Below are 24,087 nucleotides of genomic sequence, written 5' to 3'. Positions count from 1 at the left end.
TGGTAGGCAATGCTGGAAGCGGACTTGAGGACAGCCTATCCAGAAAAATCATATACACAACAATAGAAAAGGGACAGGCAAAAACACAAGAAACCAAATGGACAACGCACACCTGGAAGAAGCTATAGGCAGAGAAAGGTCAAGGTCACGAGGGCGGGGCTACACAGGAGAAGAAGGATAATCAAAGGATTGAAGAACGCCTGCACACGGAGTTGGAAAAACAAGGGCTTTAAATCCCTCCCCATATGCGTATATATACAACTGGACCAAGTGTCAGGTCATTCTACGGATACCAGATGATGAGGACTGTTAGTCCTAGAAAGCTTGTATCTTTTCCTGAATAAATATCTCCCATAGATACCATCCAGTTTAAATGAGGTTCTGTTAGTAATATAATATATATATATATATATATATATATATATATATATATATATATATATATATATATATATATATATATATATATATATATATATATATATTGTACTTTGGCCGTGTCATTTTGGTGAAAATCATTGCCTTTTTAGGTTAGTTTCCTAGGATGTAATCCCATTTCCCTTCATATGGTCGCTTAGAGCCAGTCCGGCAGTCCTAAAAATATGTTAGACGACTACAGAAGTTCATAGATGTTGAATTCGGGAGAGAATAGGTTTGTCATCGTTTCATGTATAAGAGAAGTTTGAGCAACCCTGCTGTACTTTTGTAACTAAAGCTTTCAGCGCTGTAATCCAGCAAATTTCTTCAATTTCTGAAATGGCGTTAAATCAGCTGGCCAGTTGGGAAGAAGTTAGTGAAGAATGTATTCAGCTGTTTAAAAGTTTCGTGCTATTGTATTTCGCAGCGACAATTTGTGTGGGTGATCTGGCGGCTAAGATCAATCACGGTTTTGCATAGTGACTCTTACAGACGGCTGACAACTCATGGCTGGGCATACAGAAGGATTTGGGGAGTGCCCAATCTGAGGCATTCTTTGCACACGCATACAAATGGGAGATAGTTTATTACCTATCTAATTATGCACAAAATTCCTTTTCTTCTCAGAGGGTTGGATCTAGAAGTTGCTGGTCTTCCTGATTCAGAAAATATACATAATCCTAACACTCGGCTATCAGAAGGCACTTTTTTCACTGCGTATGTTAAGAGGAGAGCCATATATATATATATATATATATATATATATATATATATATATATATATATATATATATATATATATATATATATAGATACATACATGTATATAAATATCATAAAATAGCCACACAACGCTGCGAGACGAAGACTGTTTGTCTCAGAAACCTTGTAGTACAATATAAATAAAAGAATCTGGAATCCTTACCATCCCGTCTTATTGAAACCTAATACAAATATATAATATATATATATATATATATATATATATATATATATAGAGAGAGAGAGAGAGAGAGAGAGAGAGAGAGAGAGAGAGAGAGAAGTAGCTACGTTACTCGTCTCACTCAAAACTCTGCTAGTGATTCCATTCCTTGGCGAAGCGAAACGTTTGGGTACATCTGTTAAATCCCATTATGCCTCAGAAAAAAGTTAAGCAAAAGAGAGCGTACATAGCGCTCGAAGGTCGTATCCCAGCCCTTCTCAACAAGCTGAAGGGTATCAATCTGAGCACGGGAAAAATAAACATTCCTAGCAACGCTTGTTACTATGCACCCTCGGGCTGTGTAGGAAAAATAGGTTAAAGTAAATCTTAAGACCCACAGCCTGATACTGGCAGTTACTTACAAATCGTCTTATCAGCTGAAGGATTTCTGCAGTGCTTACGCAAAGAAATAAACCTAAATGGATTCTAAGATTGTCTGCAGAATTCATGTAGATTACCATTTGATGCGCTTTATAGTTTATACACTGGCAGGTATTTGGTTATGACACTCGACTCACTAGCAAGAGTGCTTGGGGTCGAATATCTGAGGAAAATGGATCGCCCTGCCATCTGTTTACCTAAGTAATGAAATAAAACTATGATCAAGGTGCAAGGAAGCGCTTGCTGAAGTACTAATTGAGAAACATGCACTTAAAATGCGTACCCATACGCACTCACACACACACACACTATATATATATATATATATATATATATATATATATATATATATATATATATATATATATATATGCGTGTGTGTTGTGTATATGTATCAGGAATTAAATACACAGATTGGAGCACGAACTTCCTTACACATTTAAATTGATTTTAATCTACGAAAACAAAAAATGTAATCTTTTTCGTAGTGCAAAAAATGAACATATTTCAAAATACCTGTGATCCGCAAATCGTTCTCCAGGGATCTCGTAATGCTGGTTTCTCTTTGGTATTTAGAGGGCAAAAGAACTTCTGCTTGCTTTTGTCAGAGCTGAATGGAAATCTTCAGTATTTTGAATATAGGTATATCGAATGACACAATGTGTCACTAAACTGTTGTTGTTCCATATTCTGTATGTGACTATCTGCTTGTTGAGTCATAAAATTGCCAATTTTCATCCAGATATTCACAGTAATTGTATTATTGAACAGATGAAACTCTCCTAACCCACGTAGACTGGATTTCGTTTCGAGATATATTGACCAAAAGGAGAAAAAATTGAGAGCAATCAATTCAGTGGCTGTTAGAGGACCGGAGAGCAATCTGATTTGTTTTTTGCCCTTGTCGAGCAGGGGTGCGGCTCTAGGTACACATTTGACGCTTATGCTTTTTCATTCACGTATGATATGAATACAGGGATGATAATAATAATAATAATATTCGACACTTGAGATCTATCTTGATGGGGGTTAGGAAATTGTATGGTATAAACCGGATCTTCATAACTGGCAGTGACGAGAATATAAATATTTTGTGTGACTTACCATGTGATACGTTTTCTTCCCGTTTAATCGTCGTAACCATCAGTTATTGCGTATTTCCAGAAGCTCTTAAGCTTTTGTAATTCTCGATCAACCTTTATGTCCTTGTTTTGTCAGAAAGGACCAGACCACTCATGCTGCGACGTTGTCAGTCCTTCGTTTAAAATGTCTTTGACATATGAAGAAAATGACTGACTCTCCTTAAGAGTCTGCTTAGGTCGATATGGTTCCTCGTGAAATAGATGAATTAATTGGTTATAAAAATAAGTACAACTACATAAATAAGTAAATAATTTTTTGAAAATTATGAGCAGAAAGAAAGACTTTAATAAATTATAAATCAAGAGATAGTAATAGATTGAAATATAACAATGAATTAGTGATTAATAAATCGCAGATAAATAAATTTAAATGAAAGGTTTTCATGGTTGTTGATATAATAAACCAGTGGTTCTCACATGGCAAATAGGAGGAGGTAGTCTAACTAGAATGATAGACTCAGCTTAGAAGGCGATTTTTCATTCTTTATAAACTTCTGTTGTTAAGATATAATAAACCAATAAACGAGCAGCCAAGAAGAGCCACTTACCAATAAACGAGCAGCCAAGAAGAGCTTACCCCTTCCAATTGATGCCATGGAGGGTTCAGTTGTTAATTTACAAAAGTGAATATTTCCATATTCCTTCTGGAAGTGTAGCAAAAGTTGCTTGAGTAATGGAAGAGAGGGTTTCCATGGCGACAAATCCTCACATTTCCATGGACACCTTCCCGTAGGGGGGTAGTGCCTTTGGTGCACCTCATACGGTGCACTGTAGGCATTACTTAAAGTTCTTTACAGGGTGCCTTCGGCCCTTAGTTGCAACCCCTTTTCGTTCCTTTTACTTTACCTCCTTTCATATTCTCTTGCTTCCATCCTACTTTTCACCCTCTCCTAACAACTGATTCAAAGTGCAACTGATTTGAGGTTTTCCTCCTGTTACACCTTTCAAACCTTTTACTGTCAGTTTCCGTTTCAGCTCTGAATAACCTCATAGGTCCCAGTGCTTGGCCTTTGGCCTAAATCCTATATTCAGTTCAATTCGAGGACAATTGTCGGGATTTTTTTTCGAAACATCAGACGTACGGGCAGACTTGTGTGAAAACAAACCACCTTATTTGGTTGACGGAGGTATTAGAAACAAATAAAAGGTAAATGAAAAGTAAATTGATGGGTATAATTGTGAGACAAGGAGTTGCTGGAGGTATACCTTTTAATTAATGGGTTGAAGCAAAAGGGAAAATAAGAGTAGAAGTTTTAGTTGGAGAGAGGCAGATGATAATGTGGCTTTTTTCTGTAAAAATATGTCCTTCTTGAATCACCGGCTGAAGGATGAATGTTGCAATATTGTGAATTCATCCACAGAATTTTAATGTTCGTTGATAGATAACATTGAAACGCTGAATTTTTGAATGACGAGAATTCGTATTAGTTGGCAAACATGCAGACACAGATCTAGATAGGTGGCGAGACACACCTAATCATATACGAAGTACCTTTATTAAAATGAAGAAACCCAAACGGGCGTAGACGCAAAGTTCTGGAAGTACAGGCTAATGAATAGAGTTCTGCAGTTTAGTATTAAATGGTTTGAAAAATTCATGAAGTCGGTTGATCGCCGACTTCATAACTTCGATAGATATATATATATATATATATATATATATATATATATATATATATATATATATATATATATATATATATATATAAATATAGAGAACAGAGAGAGAAAAACACAGGATCCCGCTAGATGGAAAACGAATCTTGGGTGGGTTGGAATAACAAAATACAGGAAATGGTTATAAAAAAGATTTATTAATATTAAACTTCCTAATCTTAGCACTATTTTCTCTGTTAACTTTATGTAACCAGAATGAGGAAGGGCATGAAGCCAGCAACCTCATCCCAGATAGACTTCCTGAGAACAGACGGCTAACACCTTCTGGAGCCACTCAAAGCTGCTGCTGGGGAAAAACCTGTTCGCTACTGGACGTAAAAGTTGGCGCCACGAAAATTATATGTTTTCAATTGTGTCCTTCCCTCTTACAGGAGGGGACGCCAGAAGGTGTTACCCTTACGTTTCAAAGCATTCACAAAAGGGGATGAGGCGGCTAGCTCCATGCCCTGCCCAGTGATGCTAGTTACTGAAGTACCAGTGTGATACAAAAAAAGCCATCTCCAGCGTCTACAAAGAGTCGAACATGTCTTGGCTGTTACCCAGTCAAGTATTAAACAGACCCTATGTCGATCTGCTGATCTGGAGACGAGCGTTTTTTAACTGTCAGTTTACTAACTTCAGTAAAATAATGTGTGAATTTGTGTGTGTGTGTAAGCAATTTCATGAAAGCTTAAAAAATACATAAAACAGTGAATTCAGAGGAGAGGATTTTATAAAGGGATTATAACGAACTGATAAATCCGAGATCTTTTCCCATGTCAGTTTTGTTTTCAATCTTTTCCCCTTGGGGAGGGGGGAGTCTTTAACAACGGCAGTGCCAATTACTCGTAATTAGGGAAACAACCTGATACGAAAGATTGGTAATACGGACACTGTTATTATGTTCATTAATATCGGAAGGGATTCAGTGACTAAATATTCGGAATTTAGAGGGGGAGAAAGAAAGGAAATGATTTTGTTGTACCACTTCCAGGTTAGGCAACCTGTTTGTTTGCATACAAAATAATATACCATATAAATATATATATTATTATATCGTATATATATATATATATATATATATATATATATATATATATATATATATATATATATATATATATATATATATATATATTGTGTGTGTGTGTTTTCACACTGAAGGAGGTATGCTAAAGAGTGATAATAATAATAATAATAATGGTAATTATTATTATTATTATTATTGTCCAGAAAATGAAACGTATTCATAAAGAACAAGCCCAAAGGTGCTATCGACTTGCAGTTCAAACTTCTAAAGAATATGGTGTTCGTTAGAAAGAAGTAACAGAAGGTAATGGGGAATGCAGAGAGAAAAGATCACTTATTAAATAAGAAAAAGCAAATTAACATTCTGTTCCTTGGTAAGGCTTTTGGAGTGAATTCCTAGCCTTATGGCTGCGACCCACTGCAGTCGACTATAGTAATTCAATGCTTAAGACAACGTCGGCTCAGTCGATTGTTCAGGAAACGGGCTCAATCCTTCCCCTTCCGGGATCAAGAGAGAGAGAGAGAGAGAGAGTTAATACTCCGATACATGAGAGAGCTCTTTTCCTGCCTCCGATTTTCCTTTTTCTAAGCGCTCTTCGGGCTTGGGCTAGAAATGGGTATTATTTTACCCGTGTTATTGGCTTTTGCACAAATAAAACAAATTAAGCCAATAATAATAATAATAATAGAAAGCAAAAGGGGTAGAAATTCTGAGATACTGAAACTTACAGAAAGATATTTTGGCATATATATATATATATATATATATATATATATATATATATATATATATATATATATATATATATATATATATATATATATATATATTATTACAGGCTTAGGTGGTTTAAACGTCTCATAGTTTAGCCAGAGAGAGAGAGAGGCCAGGAGAGAGAGAGAGAGAGAGACGATTGAGGGCACAAAGCACGGTCGCGAGCACCTGATTTGATTCGAGTGGATAGGAAATGATACATCAGGCGGAGGAAATCATCGACATCCCGCTACATCCCCTTGAAGGAAAGCGACGCAAGTTCTTCCCAAAGGCTTTCAGTCTATGTCGGTTCCGGGAAGCACTTGTTGGGTGAAGGCATTGCATTGAAGACGGGCCGATTTGATCAAAGAGCGCGTTCGTAGTTTTGCTGGATATTTTGTCATCTAATGCGATCGAGCTCCTGGGATTTCGTCAAAGAATACGTTCGTTCGAATGTTCCCTGAAGACTTGGCAGTTGAACGTGTTCGAATGTAATTTGAAGAATTGATAAATGGACATGTTAGAATGTTCTGTGGCGGCTGGATAACTAAACGTATTCTAACACCCCAGTTTTAGTTTTCGGTAAAAGAAAACTATTGATGTGGCTTTGTCAATCCGTCCGCACATTTTCTGTCCGCCCTCAGATCTTAAAAACTACTGAGGCTAGAGGGCTGCAAATTGGCATGTTGATCCTTCACCCTCCAATGATCAAACGTACCAAAAATGCAACCCTCTAGCCTCAGTAGTTTTTATTTGATTTTACGTTAAAGTTAGCCACGTGCGTCCGGCACCGCTATAGGTGCCAAGAACACAGGCCACCACCGGGCATGGCTGAAAGTTTCATGGGCCGCGTTGGAGAGTTTCATGGGCCGTGGCTGAGAGTTTCATACAGCATTATACGCTGTGCAGAAAACTCTATCGCTCCGAAGAAACTCCTGCGCATATTTTTACTTGTTTTTATTATTACTGATATGAGACGGCAGTTGAAATGTTGAAGATCTTATGAACGAAGACGTTCGAACGCTCCCTCGAAATCTGATAATGAATCGTGTTCGAGTGTCATGCTAGGGATATTGAAGAATGAAGAATGCACTCATGCATTTGTGGGAGACTTGATGAATTAACATCTTGCAGCATTCGTAACATATCTTATTATTTATATATATATATATATATATATATATATATATATATATATATATATATATATATAATATATATTTATTTATTTATTTATTACATATATAATAATATAAATATATAAATATAAATATATATATATATACACATACATATATATAATATATATATTATATATTATATAATTATATAATATATATATATATATATATATATATATATATATATATATATATATATATATATATATATATATATATATATATATTTCAGAAGTTCTTTAATATTCTTTGAATGAGCAGACAGACTCATTTTGAGCGCCAGAATGACAAACCGTGGAACAGAGAGAAATGGGTACAGAGAGAGAGAAGGATAGGGTCATTAATGGAAGAATTTCCTAAGGAATTATGGGAATTCAGTGAGACTTTTTGAATCACCACAACTTCCAAATGTTATGTATATAATATGTATATATTATATGATTTGGAGTCTGCAAATGCTCATAAGCGGGATAACGGGCTTAATGAAATAATTTTGACTCCTCGGTTTTCAGGATGAACTTTACATCTGCACCAGTTTGGAATATATATCAGCAATAACTTTTTTAGGAGCAGCTCTCTCTCTCTCTCTCTCTCTCTCTCTCTCTCTCTCTCTCTATCTATATATATATATATATATATATATATATATATATATATATATATATATATATATATATATATATATATATATATATATATATATATATATATATATATATATATGTATATATATTTATACACATACATAAAGTTCTTCGTTGGGTGAGTGGGTTCCTTTCTCAGCTTGCAGTCTGCTGGCCGGAGTTCGAATCTCCGAGCGGCCAATGAAGAATAAGAGGAATTTATTTCTGGTGATAGAAATTAATTTCTCGCTATAATGTGGTTCGGATTCCACAATAAGCTGTAGGTCCCGTTGCTAAGTAACCAATTGGGGAAGTTAATGGGAGTTTTTGGCTAAGGGTCAAGGGGGTTTGTGGGTAAGGATCAAGGAGGAGTTGAATAAATTTAGGGTCGAGGGGAATTGACAGGAATTTTGGGCTATGAGCCAGGGAGAATTGATTGAATATTTGGAATTCAGGTTAGTGGGGAATTTATTCGTTTTATGGCTTTTGAGTCAAAGGTGAATTGATTGGATTTGTTGGCTATGAATCAGAAGGCAGTTGATTGGATTTGTAGGCTATAGGTTGGAAGGATTTTTGGGCAACAGTTCAAAAGGAAGTTGATTGGATTTTTGGGCCATGGGTCAAAAGGAAGTTGATTGGATTTGTGAGCTTTGGGTCAAAAGGAATTTGATGGGATTTGTGGGCTATGGGTCAAAAGGAAGTTGATTCGATTTTTGGGCTTTGGGTCAAAAGGAAGTTGATTGGATTTGTGGGCTGTGGGTCAAAAGGAAGTTGATTGGGTTTGTTGGCTGTGGGTCAAAAGGAAGTTGATTGGATTTGTGGGCTATGGGTCAAAAGGAATTTGGTTGAATTTGTGGGCTATGGGTCAAAAGGAAGTTGATTGGGTTTGTGGGCTGTGGGTCGAAAGGAAGTTGACTGGATTTGTGGGCTGTGGGTCAAAAGGAAGTTGATTGGATTTGTGGGCTATGGGTCAAAAGGAAGTTAATTGGATTTTTGGGCTTAGGGTAAAAAGGGAGTTGATTGGATTTGTGGGCTATGGGTCAAAAGGGACTTGATTGAATTTTTGGGCTACGGGTCAAAAGGGAGTTGATTAGATTTGTAGGCTATGGATCAAAATGGAGGTGATTGAATTTTTGTGCTATGGGTTAAAAAGAATGTTTATAAAATGTTTGGGCTACAGGTCAAAAGGGACTTCATTTAATTTTTAGGCTGTGGGTCAACAGAGAGGTGATTGAATTTTTGGGCTATGGGTCAAAAGGGGGTTTATTGATTTTTGGGTTTTGAGTCAAAAGGGACACGATTGAATTTTTGGGCTATGAGTCAAAAGAGACTTGATTGAATTTTTGGGCTAGGGGTCAAAAAGGAGTTGATTGAATTTTGGGGTTATGGGTAAAAATGGAGATGACTGAATTTGTGGATTATAGGTAAAACGGAGTTTATTGAATTTATAGGCTATGGGTCAAAATGGGGTTTATTGAATTTTTGGTTTATGGGTCAAAAGGGAGTTTATTGAAGTTTTGGATTACAGGTCAAAAAGGGGCATAACTGAATTTTTAGGCTATGGGTGACAAGGGGTTTATAGAATTTTTGGGTTATGGGTTAAAATGGAATTGATTGGATTTGTGGGGTATGGATTAAAAGCGAATTGATTGAATTTGGGTGCTATGTGTTAAAAGAGAGTTGGTTTAATTTTTGGACTACAGATCAAAAAGGAATTTATTGAATTTTTGTGTCAAGGGTCAAAAGGGAGATGATTGAATTTTTAGGCTATGGGTAAAATTGGGCTACTGGTCAAAAGGGAGATGATTGAATTTTTGGGCTGTGGGTCAAAAAGGAGTTTATAGAACTGTTGGGTTATGGGTCAAGAGGGAGTTGATTAGATTTTTGGGTTATGGGTCAAAAGGGAGTTGATTGAATTTTTGGGCTACAGGTTAAAAGATAGATGATTGAATTTCTGGGTTATGGGTAAAGAGGGAGATATATGAATTTGTGGGATATGGGTCAAAAGGATATTTATTGAATTTCTGGGCTACATGGTCAAAATGAAGTTTGTAGAATTTTTGGGTTATGGGTGAAAATGGAGATGACTGAATTTGTGGGTTGTGGGTTAAAACAAAGTTAATTGGATTTCTGGACTGTGGGTTAAAAGGGAGTTTATTGAATTTATGGGCTATGAGCCAAAAGGGAGTTGATTAGATTTTTGGACTATGGATCAAAAGGAGTTGATTGAATTTTTAGGACACGGGTTAAAAGGGAGATGATTGAATTTATGGGCTATGGGCTAAAATGGAGTTAGAATTTTTGGGTTATGGGTCAAAAGGTAGTTGATAGAATTTTTGAGTTAAGGGCCAAAAGAGAAATGATTGAATTTTTGAGTTAGGGGTCAAAAGGGAGTTTATGGATTTTTTTTTCTGGCTGCGGGTCAAAAGGGAGATGATTGAATTTGCAGGTATGGGTCAAAAGGGAGTTCATGGAATTTTTGGTTTATAGGTCAAAAGGGAGTTGATTGGCTTTATGGGCTTTGGGTCAAAAGGGAGTGTATAGAAACTTTGGGTTATGGGTCAAAAGGGAGTTGATTGGAACTGTGTGTTGTGGGTCAACAGGAAGTTTTTGAATTTTTGGACTAATGGTAAAAGGGAGATGGTTGAATTTTTGGGCATTAAGTGAAAATGGAGTTTTTAAACTTTTTGGTTGATGGGTCAAAAGGGAGTTTATTGAATTTTTGGGCTACTGGTCAAAAGGGAGATGACTGGATTTGTGGGCTATGCGTCAAAATGGAATTTATTGAATTTTAGGGCTATGGATCAAAAGGGATTTTATACAGTTTTTGGGGTTATAGGTTAAAATGGATTTGATTAGATTTGTAGGCTATGAGTGAAAAGGTAGTTTATAGAATTTTTGGGTTATGGGTCCAAAGGAAGTTGATTGGATTAGTGGGCTATAGGTCAAACGGGAGTTTATTGATTTTTTGGGCTATGGGTCAAAAGGGAGGTGATTTAATTATTTGGTTATGGGTCAAAAGGGAGTTGATTGGATTTTTGGGCTATGGGTCAAAAGGGAGATGATTGAACTTTTGAGTTATTGGTCAAAAGGCAGATGATTGAGTTGTTGGGCAACCGGTCAAAAGGGAGTTTATTGAATTTTTGGGCTATGGGTCAAAAGGTTCGTGATTGAATTTTTGGGCTGTGGGTCAAAAGGTTCGTGATTGAATTTTTGGGCTATGGGGCAAAAGGGTGTTTACTGAATTTTTGTGTTATCGGTCAAAAGGGAGTTGATTGGATATTTTTGCTCTGAGTCAAAAGGAAGTTTATCGAATTTTTGGGCTATGTGTCAAAAGGGAGTTGATTAGATTTTTGGGATATGGGTCAAAAGGGAGATGATTGAGTTTTGGGTTATGGGTCAAAAGGGAATTTATTGAATTTTTGGAGTATGGGTCTGCAAAGATGATTGAATTTTTGGTCTATGGGTCGAAAGAGAGTTTATAGAATTTTTGGGTTATGGGTCAAAAGGGAGTTGATTGGATTTGTGGGCTCTGTGTCAAAACGAAGTTTATTGAATTCTTGGGCTATGGATCAAAATTGAGTTTATAGAATTTTTGGGTTAAGGTTTAAAAGGGAGTTGATTGGATATATGGGCTATGGGTCAAAAAGGGAGTTTATTGAAATTTTGGGTTGCGGGTCAAAAAAGGGAGATGATTGAATTTTTGGTCTACCGGTCAAAAGGGAGTTGATTAGATTTTTGGGCTAAGGGTTAAACGGGAGTTGATTGAATTTTTGGGCTATGGATAAAAAGGGAGTTGATTGGATTTCTGGGTTATGTGTTAAAAGAAAGATGATTGAATTTTTTGGTTGTGTGTCAAAAGGGGGTTGATTGTATTTGCGGGCTATGTCAACAAGGAGTTAGAATTTTTGGGTTGTGGGTCAAAAGATAGTTGATTGAATTTTTGAGCTAAGGGTCAAAAGATAAATGATTGAATTTTTGGGCTCTTGTTCAAAAGTGAGTTTATAGAATTTTTGGGTTATGGGTCAAAAGGGAATTGATTGGATTTGTGAACTGTGAGCTAACAGGAAGTTTTAAAATTTTTGGACTAATGGTAAAAGGGAGATGACTGGACTTTGGGGGTATGGGTCAAAAAGACGTTTATTTAATTTTTGGACTATGAGTCAAGGGCAGCGTATAGAATTTTTGCGTTATAGGTCAAAAGGAGTTGATTGGATTTGTGTCCTATGGGTCAAAAGGGAGATGATTGAATCTTTGGGCTATGGGTCAAATGGGAGATTATTGAATTTTTGGGTTGTGGGTTAAAAGGGATTTGATTGGATTTGTGGGCTAGGGGTGAAAAGTTACTTTATAGAATTTTTGGGTTATGGTCCAAAGGGAGTTCATTGGATTAGTGGGGCTGTGGATTAAAAGGGAGTTTATTGAATTTTCTGTGTTGCGGGTCAAAGGGGGTTGATTTCATTTTTCGGTTATGGGACAAAAGGGAGTTGATTGAATTTGTGGGCTATGGGTCAATAGGGAGATGATTGAATTTTTGAGTTATGAGTCAAAAGGGAGATGATTGAATTGTTGGGCTGTGGGTCAAAAGGGGGCTTTATTGAATTTTTTGGCTACAGGTCAAAATGAAGATGGTTGAATTTTTAGACTATGTGTCAAAATGCAGTTGATTAGATTTGTGTGCTATGGGTCAAAAGGAAGTTTACTGAAATTTTGGACTACGGGCCAAAAAGGGAGATGATTAAATTTTTTGGTTTTGGGTCAAAAGGGAGTTTTTAGAGTATTTGGGTTATGGGTCAAAAGGGAGTTGATTGGATTTGTGGGCTATGGGTCAAAAGGGAGATGATTGAATTTTTGGGCTGTGTCAAAAGGAGTTTTTAGAATTTTTGGGTTCTTGGTCAAAAGGGAGTTTATTGGACATTTTTGCTATGGGTCAAAAGGTGAGTTTATTGAATTTTGCGGCTATGGGTCAACAGGGAGTGGATAGTGTTTGGATTACGGGTAAAAATGGAGATGACTGAATTTGTGGGCTATGGGTTAAAAGGGAGCTTATCGAATTTATGGACTAAGGGTCAAGAGGGAGATTATAGAATTTTTGGGTTGTGTCAAAATGTATTTGATTGGATTTGTGGGCTTCTGGGTTAAAAGGAAATTGATTGAATTTTTGGGCTATGGGTCAAATAAGAGCTTATTGAATTTGTAGGATATGGGTCAAAATGGAGTTTTTTTAATTGTTGGGCTATGGGATAAAAGAGAGATGATTGAATTTTTGTGCTACGGGTAAAAAGGGAGATGATATGAATTTTTTATGCTATTGATCAAAAGGGAGATTATTGAATTTTTGGGTTATGGCTTAAAATTCAGTTTATAGAACTTTTGGGTTATGGGACAATAGGGAGTAGATTAGATTTTTGGGCTATGGGTCAAAAGGGAGCTTATTGAGTTTGTAGGCTATGGGTCGAATGGGAGTTTTTTGAATGGGTCAAAAGTTGAGATGATTGAATTTTTGAGCTATAGCTCAAAAGAGAGTTTATAGAACTTTTGGGTTATGGGTCAAAATGGGGTCGATTATATTTTTGGGCTGTGGGTTAAAAGGGAGATGATTGAATTTTTGGGTTATGTGTCAAAAGAGAGATGACTGAATTTTTGGGCTATGGGTCAAAAGGGATTTCATAGAATTTTGGCGTTATAGGTCAAAGAGGAGTTGATCGGATTTGTAGTCTATGGATCTAAATGGAATTGATTGAATTTTTGGGCTATGGGTCAAAAGGAGGTTTTTAGAATTTTTGGGTTGTGTTTCAGAAGGGAGGTTACTGAATTTTTGGGCTGTGGGTCTAAATGGAGTTTATTGAATTTGTCAGCTATAGGTCAGATGGGAAATGATTGAATATTTAGGCTATGGGTGAAAAGGGAGTTTATTGAATTTCTGGGCTATGGGTCAAAATGGAGTTAGAATTTTTGGTTATGGGTCAAAAGGAAGTTGATTGAAGTTTTGGGCTAGGGGGAAAAGGGAGATGATTGAATTTTTGGGTTATTGTTCAAAAGCGAGTTTATTGAATTTTTGGGCCATGAGCCAAAGTGGAGTTAGAATTTTTGGGTTATGGGTCAAAAGGGAGTTGGTTGAATTTTTGGGCTTCAGGTTAAAAGAGAGATGATCGAATTTGTGGGCTGTGGTTCAAAAGGGAGTTTATTGAATTTTTATGTTATGGGTCAAAATGGAATTGATTGTATTTTTGGACCGTGGGCTAAAAGGGAGATGATTGAAGTTTTGGGATACGGGCCAGAGGGAGTTTATTGAATTTTTTGGCTGTGGGTCAAAATGGAGTTAGAGTTTTTGGGCTATGGGTCAAAAGAGAGTTGATTGAATTTTTATGTTATGGGTCAAAAGGGAGATGATTGAATTTTTGGGCTGCAGGCCAAAGGGCATTTATTGAATTTTTGAGCTATGGGTCAAAATGGAGTTAGAATTGTTGGGTTATGGGTCAAAAGAGGGGTTATTGAATTTATGGGGTATGGGCCAAAATGGAGTTAGAATTTTTGGGTTATGGGTCAAAAGGGAGTTGATTGAATATTTGGGCTACAATTTAAAAGGGAATTGATTGGATTTTAGGGCTATGAGTCAAAATGGAATTAGAATGTTTGAGTTAGGGGTCAAAAGGGAATTGATTCGATTTTTGGGCTACGGGTTAAAATGTAGATGATTGAATTTTTGGGCTATAGGACAAAAGGGAGTTTATCGAACTTTTGGGCTGTGGGTCAAAAGGGATTTTATTGAATTTTTGGGCTACGGGTTAAAAGAGAGATGATAGAATTTTTGGGTTATATGTCAAAAGGGAGTTGACTGGATTTTTGGGCTATGGGTTAAAGTGGAGATAATTGAATTTTTTGGCTATGACTCAGAATTGGAGATGATTGAATTTTTGGGCTCTGACTCAGAATTGGAGATAATTGAATTTTTGGGCTATGGGTCAAAAGTGAGTTTATATAATTTTTGGGTTATGGGTCAAAAGGGAGATGATTGGATTTTTAGCTATGGGTCAAAAGAGAGTTTATAGAATTTCTGGGTTATGGGTCAAAAGGAAGTTGATTGGATGTGTGGGCTATGGGTGAAAAGGGAGTTTATTGAATTTTTAGGGTATGGGTCAAAAGAGAGACGATTGAATTTTTGGTGTGTAGATCAAAAGGGAGATGATTGACTTTCTGGGCTATGGTAAAGGGGGATTATTGAATTCATCGTCTGTTGATGGGGAGGTAGCTGATAGGACTTTGGTTTAGGTGTTAAAGGAAAATGATTTCATTTGTGGTTTATGAGTCCAAAGGGAACTGGATGCATTTGTGGTTTGTGGGTAAGGGGAAGATGACTGGGTTTGTGGTCTGTGGGTCAACGGGGAGTTGGGTAGACCTGTGGAATATTGATTAAAAGATAGCTATTAGCTGTATCTGTGAGCTGTGAGTTAAGGGTGAGCTGAGTGGATTGTGAGCGTTGGGTCAAGGGAAAGTTAGCTGCATTAGTAGACTAGGGGTCAAAGGAAGTTGGCTAGAATTGTGGGCTATCGGTCAAGGAGGAGTCGACTGGTTTTGCATCCATCGGTTAACGAGAGCTGATTGGATTTTGGGTTGTCAGATGATGCAGATTTTGTTTTATTGTCTCGTTATGCCTACTAAACAAACACCGTGTTCTTGAAGTGAAAATTTAACCTTATTATGTGACGTGCAGTTCTCCTGGCCAGTTAAGGTTTCATGGCGATACTTTGATGGTGACTGAAGTATGCTCTTTCTGATAGTAGTTTGTTTCTTAAGGCGTTAGAGCTGCCTACTTCTTCATCTTCCCTGACTTTACCTGCAAATATATTCATCACCGTACATATGAACCTTTTGAAAAGAAAAAAACATATTGCGTCTCTGGACAGTTGGCTAGATCAGAATTATTTGTTTATCAGTATTTCCGCAGCTGTAACTTCCTTGGTTTCACGTATTTTCTTCACAAAAGAGTGACTTCATTGTAGTCCTGCTGTTTTTTGTTTGCATATCTGACAGGTTTTACGTTGCCTCGTTATTTGATTAGTTATAGAAACATTGACTCTAAATATCACTTTTAATCAGCCACAGACATGTATCTTTTAGGTATATTTGTGCAGAATGTTGATTTCTCTTCAGTACTACATTGGTCTTATATAAATGACCTTCATTTTCACAAAGTAACTAAAACTTAATGAATAGCGTACTTAACAGAGGTTAAACTATTTTCAAATGACTGAAGCCTTTGAAAAAAGAGAGAAAAAGAAAATATCTCCGAAATGCTGCTTGCCAGTTTTCCCCTTTCCATCCGGGAAAAAAAGGCGTTATTGCAAGCTGCGTTATCCACGCCGGAAAAAAGAAGACGCATGACGTCACACTCGGGAGTGGCAGACCTGATATTGTCTTGGTGATTTACCCAGGCGACGGCGGCCGCCTCTCGGCGAAGATGACACATTACCATAGCCATCATTTTGACAAAAGAGAGCAATTGTTTTGAGGGGGGGAAGGGGTTGGTTTGTGGGAGAAAAGATGGATTGTGGGAGGGCGGGGTAGGGGTTGGGGCATCCAAGGAATAACCAGGGCTCTTCCCTCTTCAAGGCGCAACAGATGCAGTGCTTCAGATCGAAGCACATGCAACAGATGCACCGGGTGCTACTTCATTCGTGCCCAGAGCTCTCGATGTTTAGTAATCTTACCATACGAAAGCATACTCGTGATGAGCACGCAGCGAACAAAGACACTTCTGCTTAATCACCCATTTTTTTTTTTATTCATTACATGCTGGACACCTGGGTGGGTGTGTGTGTGTGTGTGTGTGTGTGGAATGAGTAGTATTTTGATGTGTACCATGACGCTTTACTATTAATGTTCCGAAGCGCTTACGTTATTCATCCATACTGCGGAGTATTTACTGACCCTGTTAAGTACTTACCTCATTCACATTACATTCCATTACTTCCGTCGTTTTGAATACCAGTCAGGTGACGTAACTGAAAACCACTTATTTTTCGATCTTCTTTCGTCGGAATGCTTAAGACCAGATAATCAACTGGTTTTATATCGTCATTAGCAGCTTGCTTGCCGGATCCTTAGAGGTCCGTTAATGTTCCTGATGCTAAAGCAACTCTAAGTAAAAAATATTGGAAACAAAAAAACTTTCAAGTAGGGGACTGGAAACTTACATCTGGGAAAAGTTGCTGGTATACCTCGTGTCAGGAGCTTCGGAGGAGGGAAGACTAGGAGGAAGTAGTTTCAGGCCGAGGATCCCCACACTGCCACACACGGCGGGCGGATCAGGATTTAGGGCTGACGGCGGGACGACCTCTCCCAAATCCCCTCAAGGGCCTGCTGCTCCTGCCGCCGGCTTCTTAGCTTCTCCCTACCACGCCGTGGTTTTCACCCTCCCGGTTTTCTCTCGCTTCGTTTCTTACTTATTTCTTTCTTTTTCCTCTCGGGCGATGCCGGGAGCGAGGGAGAAAGAGAAGGAAAGAGAGAGAGAGAGAGGGGGAGAGATAGAGAGAGAGAGGGAGGGAGAGAGCCTTCAGAACATGAGTAGCAAAAGAGTTTTCAGACCGTCTTTGCTGTTTTCGATTCCACCACAACACATCATAGGAGCGTTTGTGTGGGGGGAACTTCGAAATCACCCCCGAGGAGTAGGAGCAGAAGGAAGAGGTGGGGTGGAGGGAGGGAGGGAGGGAGGGAGGGAGGTCTCTTCTGGAAAGATCAACTTCGCAGGGACAGAGTTTTCTTTTTCCGGCTCTCCTCGATCCGATCCTTCAAGAGTAACAACGCCCTGTCGAAGGATACGGTACTTTCCCCCCGTCACGCCAGACACTGGAGTCCTTTGGTAGGACTTCCCTGCGAGACGGAAACTCCTGCCACGCAAAAGAACCGAGAGAACGAGGACCACTCTTCGAGAACCGTCTTCGTCTCCACTGATAAACCTCGGTTAAGCCTCTGAGGGTCACCACACCTTTAGTCTGGACTCACCCTCAGATGTGTTTTGGCGGGATATTGAGCTGCGCCGTGGAACTGCGCGTCCTTGTGCAATCGCGCTTGCTCGCTGAGTTCTCCCACACCTTTTCCTACCACCCCTCGTTACGAGAGAGAGAGAGAGAGAGAGAGAGAGAGAGAGAGAGAGAGAGAGAGAGCTGGCGGAGGTGGGTAGTTAGGAAGGTGGGTAGCGAGGCTGACAATGTCACAATAACGAGGTCGGGAGACACACGACGGAGGTCTGTGCTAGCTTCAAAAGGCATTTCGTCAGGAGAAGGCATTATGATAAAGATTGGCCAGACATTGCAACAGACCTTCCAGAGGGCAAAAAAGGAAAAAAACCCTAAATAACGGTTTTGGTAAAAAGGAGCGAATGTTTCTAAAGCGCCGCATATGTTAAAAGTAAATCTCTGACAGTATTAAAGATGTGTTGCCACGAGAAGAGAGAGCGAAGAGAGAGAGAGAGAGAGAGAGAGAGAGAGAGAGAGAGAGAGAGAGAGAGAGAGAGAGAGAGTCTGCTTCTGACATTCACAGACCACTTGGCAGTCATGTCTTAGTTCATTTTACATCATATTAGAGTTACTACGAATGCTTTAATGTCTGCGCACTGGCAATCGCTCGCACGCTAATACACACACACACAAACACACACATACACACACACACAAACATCAGTATAACTCTTAGAGACTCTGAGGCCGTTTGGAGGTCGTGAGCGGCTGGAGTGATAAAAATAGCCGTTTTCATTCGACACGTCGGCCTATTTTGGGATTGTGCTTTCGGAAGGTATTTTTGAAATGCACGCACGGTATGCACACACACATATGTATGTATGTATGTATGTATGAATGTATGTATGTGTGCAAAGCATTAAACAACTAGTAATATCAAATTCAACATACTTTCGGAATAAGTTGCTCCCAAAAGGGAATTAAGAGTGAATATATTCGAAGGGGACTTCAACCATGCCTTTTAGAGCTGGCACATGGGAGACAATGACTGGCCCTAAAAATAGTGGATTCAGATCTTTGTTAGGGTAGGTAAGCTCATCATATATAATACCCTTTGAGGGTAAGTTATCCCAAAGGTACAGTGAATTCGATGTTGATGAAATATTTGTGCCTTAACATTTGGAAGTAAAAGTATCACACACAAAATTATTGGTATATTATATATATATATATATATATATATATATATATATATATATATATATATATATATATATATATTTATAATCTACTGGTCACTTTTTTACCAGGTACATATGTAATTGCAGTAACCACAGTGCCCTTTTGACTTCTCAAATTCTTCACACTTTTTGGATTCGCTTGGCCCTACAAAGCTCGAGATCCAGTTGCAAGAATATGCTACGGACGTCAGAATTTCTTCATATTATAGCCTTTGGATCTCAGGCTTTGTAGGGACAAACATATCCAAAAAGTATGAAGAATTCGAGTAGTAAAGGGGGCATCGCACACACGCATATATGTACACATGTATGTAATTTTATATATATATATATTATATATATATATATATATATATATATATATATATATATATGTGTGTGTGTGTGTGTGTGTGTGTGTGTGTGTGTGTGTGTGTGTGTGTGTGTGTGTGTAGTATGTCTACTCGTACCCAAGTGGATTCCTTCCTTATGGTTGTATCAGGATCATAAGAGTAACTTTCGATCTTGGGTTAAAACTTCCCATGGCTGACCCGTACCCAGCGGCCTTGTTTGATTATTTGTTTATGGCATGTAAATGAAATATGACTTTCCAAATTAAAATGACAAATTTTTCCTGTTACTCTGCGTCGTTCCGCTTGTTGGTAAGGGACTGTACCCCTCTGTTAGATGTCAGTTTGTATCTTACAGTGATCAGACAGGTGGAAAATGTAGCAAAGTCATGAAGATTTCTCATTGAGAGAAAGAATACAGAACGTGTTTTCAATCTTCGTGTTGCTCTGGGCATAGTACTATTTCCTCTTTCCATCAGCGTCTACTTAGAGAATGTGCATGTGATTCAAGGTATACAAAAAACCTGTAAGCGAAAGATCGTGTGTGTAATTTTCCATTGCAAAGTTTGATGAAAATCATTGTCACTTTTCAGGTCAAACCGTTAAACATGTTGATAACCAGTTTTATAAGATGTGTTCTTCAAAAGTCACACTGTAATCTTAATACATTGCTTTAAGACCTTCAATGAAAACGTTTTGTCATTACTTCCTCATTGTACTGATCCCGTCCCACTATCGGCCTCAGTCGGTGTGGAAAACAAGTTTGAAATTTTAATTTTGAGGACACTGTTCAAAAATATGCGCAATAATACTTTGTAAATATATCAAACATGCTTTCGTTGTGCTTTAGCGTCAGAGTTATATCTGTTGTTGCGTACCTTAGTTTTTAGGATAATATTGAACGATACATAGAAAAGTTTTGTAAGGAAACCGTGCCTCATACAGAGTTGCATATACTCACTAGTAAACCATGTTGGGTGTATGGAGATAAAACAGAGATATACCTTTTACAGTTATTTATTACACGTCGGTACATTAAACCACCGAGCTAACAATGGGGTATCCAGAGAAATGTTTATGATCACTGATGTCATAAAAGAACTATGCATGCGTATACCTTTTCTCTTGTATATTTTATACAATTGGCCTAGCTTTATCTCCCCAGCCGTGAGTACGCCATTTAAAAATGATTAATATGTGTGGGAAGAAGTTGAAAATAAATATTCCTAAATATAGGTATGTATGCTTCTAAGATGTAAGATAAGAGTTTTTTTTATTTGAGGCTGACGTATTTTTGACATTTTTATATTTTGCTTAAATAAGGGTGCAACTATTAGAACAAGCTCCTTATGTAGTGTACATATATTAGATGTTATTACGTCAGATGTATATAGATATATGTATATAGATATATCAATATACAGACGAGGTCAGGATTATGGATGTATAAAAAGAGATTTTCAGAACAGACATGTCATAACATCTGCTATAGCATTATCACTCATCTTTTGACGCCACGATTTCTTATCCAATATTGATCAAAATGCTGCCGGAGAGACACACTGCAAGACGATGCCACAAAACAGACTTTCACTCCTTTCTGTTTCGAAGTATAAATATATATATATATATATATATATATATATATATATATATATATATATATATAAATTTATCAATTACACAATTGTTTTTGTTCTGCATTAGTAGAATTATTAAAGGACCTCATTCAAACTGGATGGTATAAATGGAGTATTTATTCGGAAAAAGTTACTTTTTCTGAATAAATACTCCATTTGATACCATCCAGTTTGAATGAGGTCCTTTAGTAATATATATATATATGTGTGTGTGTGTGTGTATATACATATATATGTATATATATTATGTATATACATATGTATATATAAATATATATATATATATATATATATATATATATGTGTGTGTGTGTGTGTGTGTGTGTGTGTGTGTGTGTGTGTGTGTGTGTCTGTGTGCGTGTAGGATGAGCCACAAGAAATATAATGTTCCAGATTTTTAATAAGCTCTCCCCTCCGGTAAAAGAGTAATTAACTAAGGAGACGGGCGCTTAAGGGAAAATAATATTCGAAAAAAGTGTAAGTTCACAGTGTTGCAACTGCACTTCCTTGACAACGTCTCAGTCATTGAGTTCAAGATTATGAAATCTCTTCCTGCAAGGAAATCAGATTTGCGATGCATAGGATGGAGCTGTCAAAATCAGATTACGGAGGTTCTCCATGGAGGGCTCAAATACGGAAAACAAAAGATTTATTTGTATCTCTCAAGGCCTTTTTTTATTTCTCGCCCATTCTAGAGGACTACGCATTCAATGTAAATGGCTCCTATTCAGCTTATTGTTTATAACTTCTCTTTTTATGACATCTAGTATGAATTCTGGTGGTCACTTTCATTGTGTAGGGCATCACTCTGGACCGTGTTTGCTTCAAGATTCACTTGTCACACCGAACACACCATAAAGTTAAGCATACCTGAGTTTAACCAGACCACTGAGCTGATTAATAGCTCTCCTAGGGCTGGCCCGAAGGATTAGACTTATTTTACGTGGCTAAGAACCAATTGGTTACCTAGCAACGGGACCTACAGCTTATTGTGGAATCCGAACCACATTATAGCGAGAAATGAATTTCTGTCACCAGAAATAAATTCCTCTAATTCTTCATTGGCCGGTCGGAGAATCGAACGCGGGCTCAGCAGAGTGCTAGCCGAGAACGATACCAACCCGTCCAATGAGGAACTACGAACACACCATATTGACAAACAATATAGTAACGGGTCAAGAACAAAGATCAAATGGTAATGAAAACAACTTTTGAAAATAGGTAGCTGGCAATTCACCCATTCTTCCTGCCCCCCCCTTTTTTTTTCACGCTTGGCAATGAAAACAACTTTTGAAAATAGGTAGCTGGCAATTCACCCATTCTTCCTCCCCCCCTTTTTTATTTATTTATTTATTTTTTTTGCTTTTCACGCGTGGTAATGAAAACAACTTTTGAAAATAGGTAGCTGGCAATTCACCCATTCTTCCTCTCCCCCTTTTTTATTTATTTATTTATTTTTTTGCTTTTCACGCGTGGTAATGAAAACAACTTTTGAAAATAGGTAGCTGGCAATTCACCCATTCTTCCCCACCCCCCCCCCTTTTTTTTTTTTTTTTTTTTTTTTTTTTACATATTCTTTCGCCTGTCACACTTGAAGGCATCCACAGCACATATCCCGTCTACTGACCTGTTTTGTTACCTTCACACGTGTCGCCAGTCACCATCCCTTCGCCAAGACTGTCAGCCTTAAAACTCCTTGTTATGAGCCCGGGTTGTCTGCCACCTGTAACGATTTTTTTCGTTGCTAGAGGTGCAGGGCCAGTCTGGTCGATCCGTAGGAATGCAGTGATGGACACCTTAAAAAAAATTGCTTTTATAATTCTTCTAGGGAGACGGTCCTCCTACCTATGCTCATATTTCCATACAGGCGTGTCCGGGACGGCAGCTGCCAAGGGCTTGGTGAGGAGTTCCGTGAGGAAAGTGAAATTAGTATGATCATATTCAGGTCTAGGAGTACCGCCCATGAGCTCGCTGGTTTGAACTCTCGACAGCCGTTTATGCAACCGAAACATGCAAGCCTCCCGCCACTGCATGGCTGCGACAGAGTCATTCTCCTGAATCAGTCATTGATATCATCAACAGCTGTCATGCTACAGTCCGTCGTCTGTCATAATGTTGATTAACTGGTTTTTAGGGTGTACTTAATTTACATGCTTTATGGATAGAAGTATATAGGTCATCAGACTGCCTTCAATCCGATAGTTCAAAAAAGGGCGTCCGATTAAATGGTGCTGTATTTCACTCCCACCCATTTTACATAGCGTTCTGGGTAATAAACCCTTTATTTTCTGTAAAACTGTGCGTCCTTGACCCAGTCCAACTTTGATATGTTGCTGTAGAGTGTAAATTAATTTTAAATTGATCTTTTGAGAAGTTCAGCTTGAAACTTAATTAAAGTTAAATACTTGAAAACCTAACGAGGCAAAAACTGAGAGGCTGTTGAATTATTATGGAAAATTGTTCCAAGGAATCAGTATAATTCTAAGGTAAGCTCTCATTGTGAACAACAGTGATACTTCCCATGGTCTCTCGGTTACAGTTCGTCCAAAGGGAACGCCCATATATACTGTAGCAGTACGAGCGGAAGAGCAGCAGTTTCGTTTCTCGGTGACAGAAGGCAAACCTCCTTGCAATCATGTTGCCAGTTGCACATAGTTTACGACGCCCCTGTTATGTGTCTGCCGTACCTTTTAGGTCGTCCGTGATAATGTGGCCCAAATAAGGAAATTCATGCACGAATTCCAGACGATGAT

At 37.9% G+C, this 24,087-nt stretch overlaps 2 protein-coding genes across 3 annotated transcripts in view; one reads left to right on the top strand and one right to left on the bottom strand.

Moving 5' to 3' along the window:
* Window positions 1–17,517, bottom strand: part of LOC136847682 (uncharacterized) — a 61,055-nt gene extending 43,538 nt beyond the window's left edge. Inside the window, exon 1 of the mRNA XM_067119481.1 lies at window positions 17,387–17,517. The gene's annotated coding sequence lies outside the window, so the exon portion shown is untranslated. The remainder of the gene's footprint in view (window positions 1–17,386) is intronic.
* Larp7 (La related protein 7) overlaps window positions 1–24,087 on the top strand; it is a 140,571-nt gene that overhangs the window by 47,142 nt on the left and 69,342 nt on the right. The window lies entirely within an intron of this gene.

Source organism: Macrobrachium rosenbergii, chromosome 17 (assembly GCF_040412425.1).
Source record: "Macrobrachium rosenbergii isolate ZJJX-2024 chromosome 17, ASM4041242v1, whole genome shotgun sequence".
Lineage (NCBI taxonomy): Eukaryota > Metazoa > Arthropoda > Malacostraca > Decapoda > Palaemonidae > Macrobrachium > Macrobrachium rosenbergii.
The sequence above is the reverse complement of the archived record's forward strand: the minus strand, read 5'-3'. Positions and strand labels throughout refer to the sequence as shown.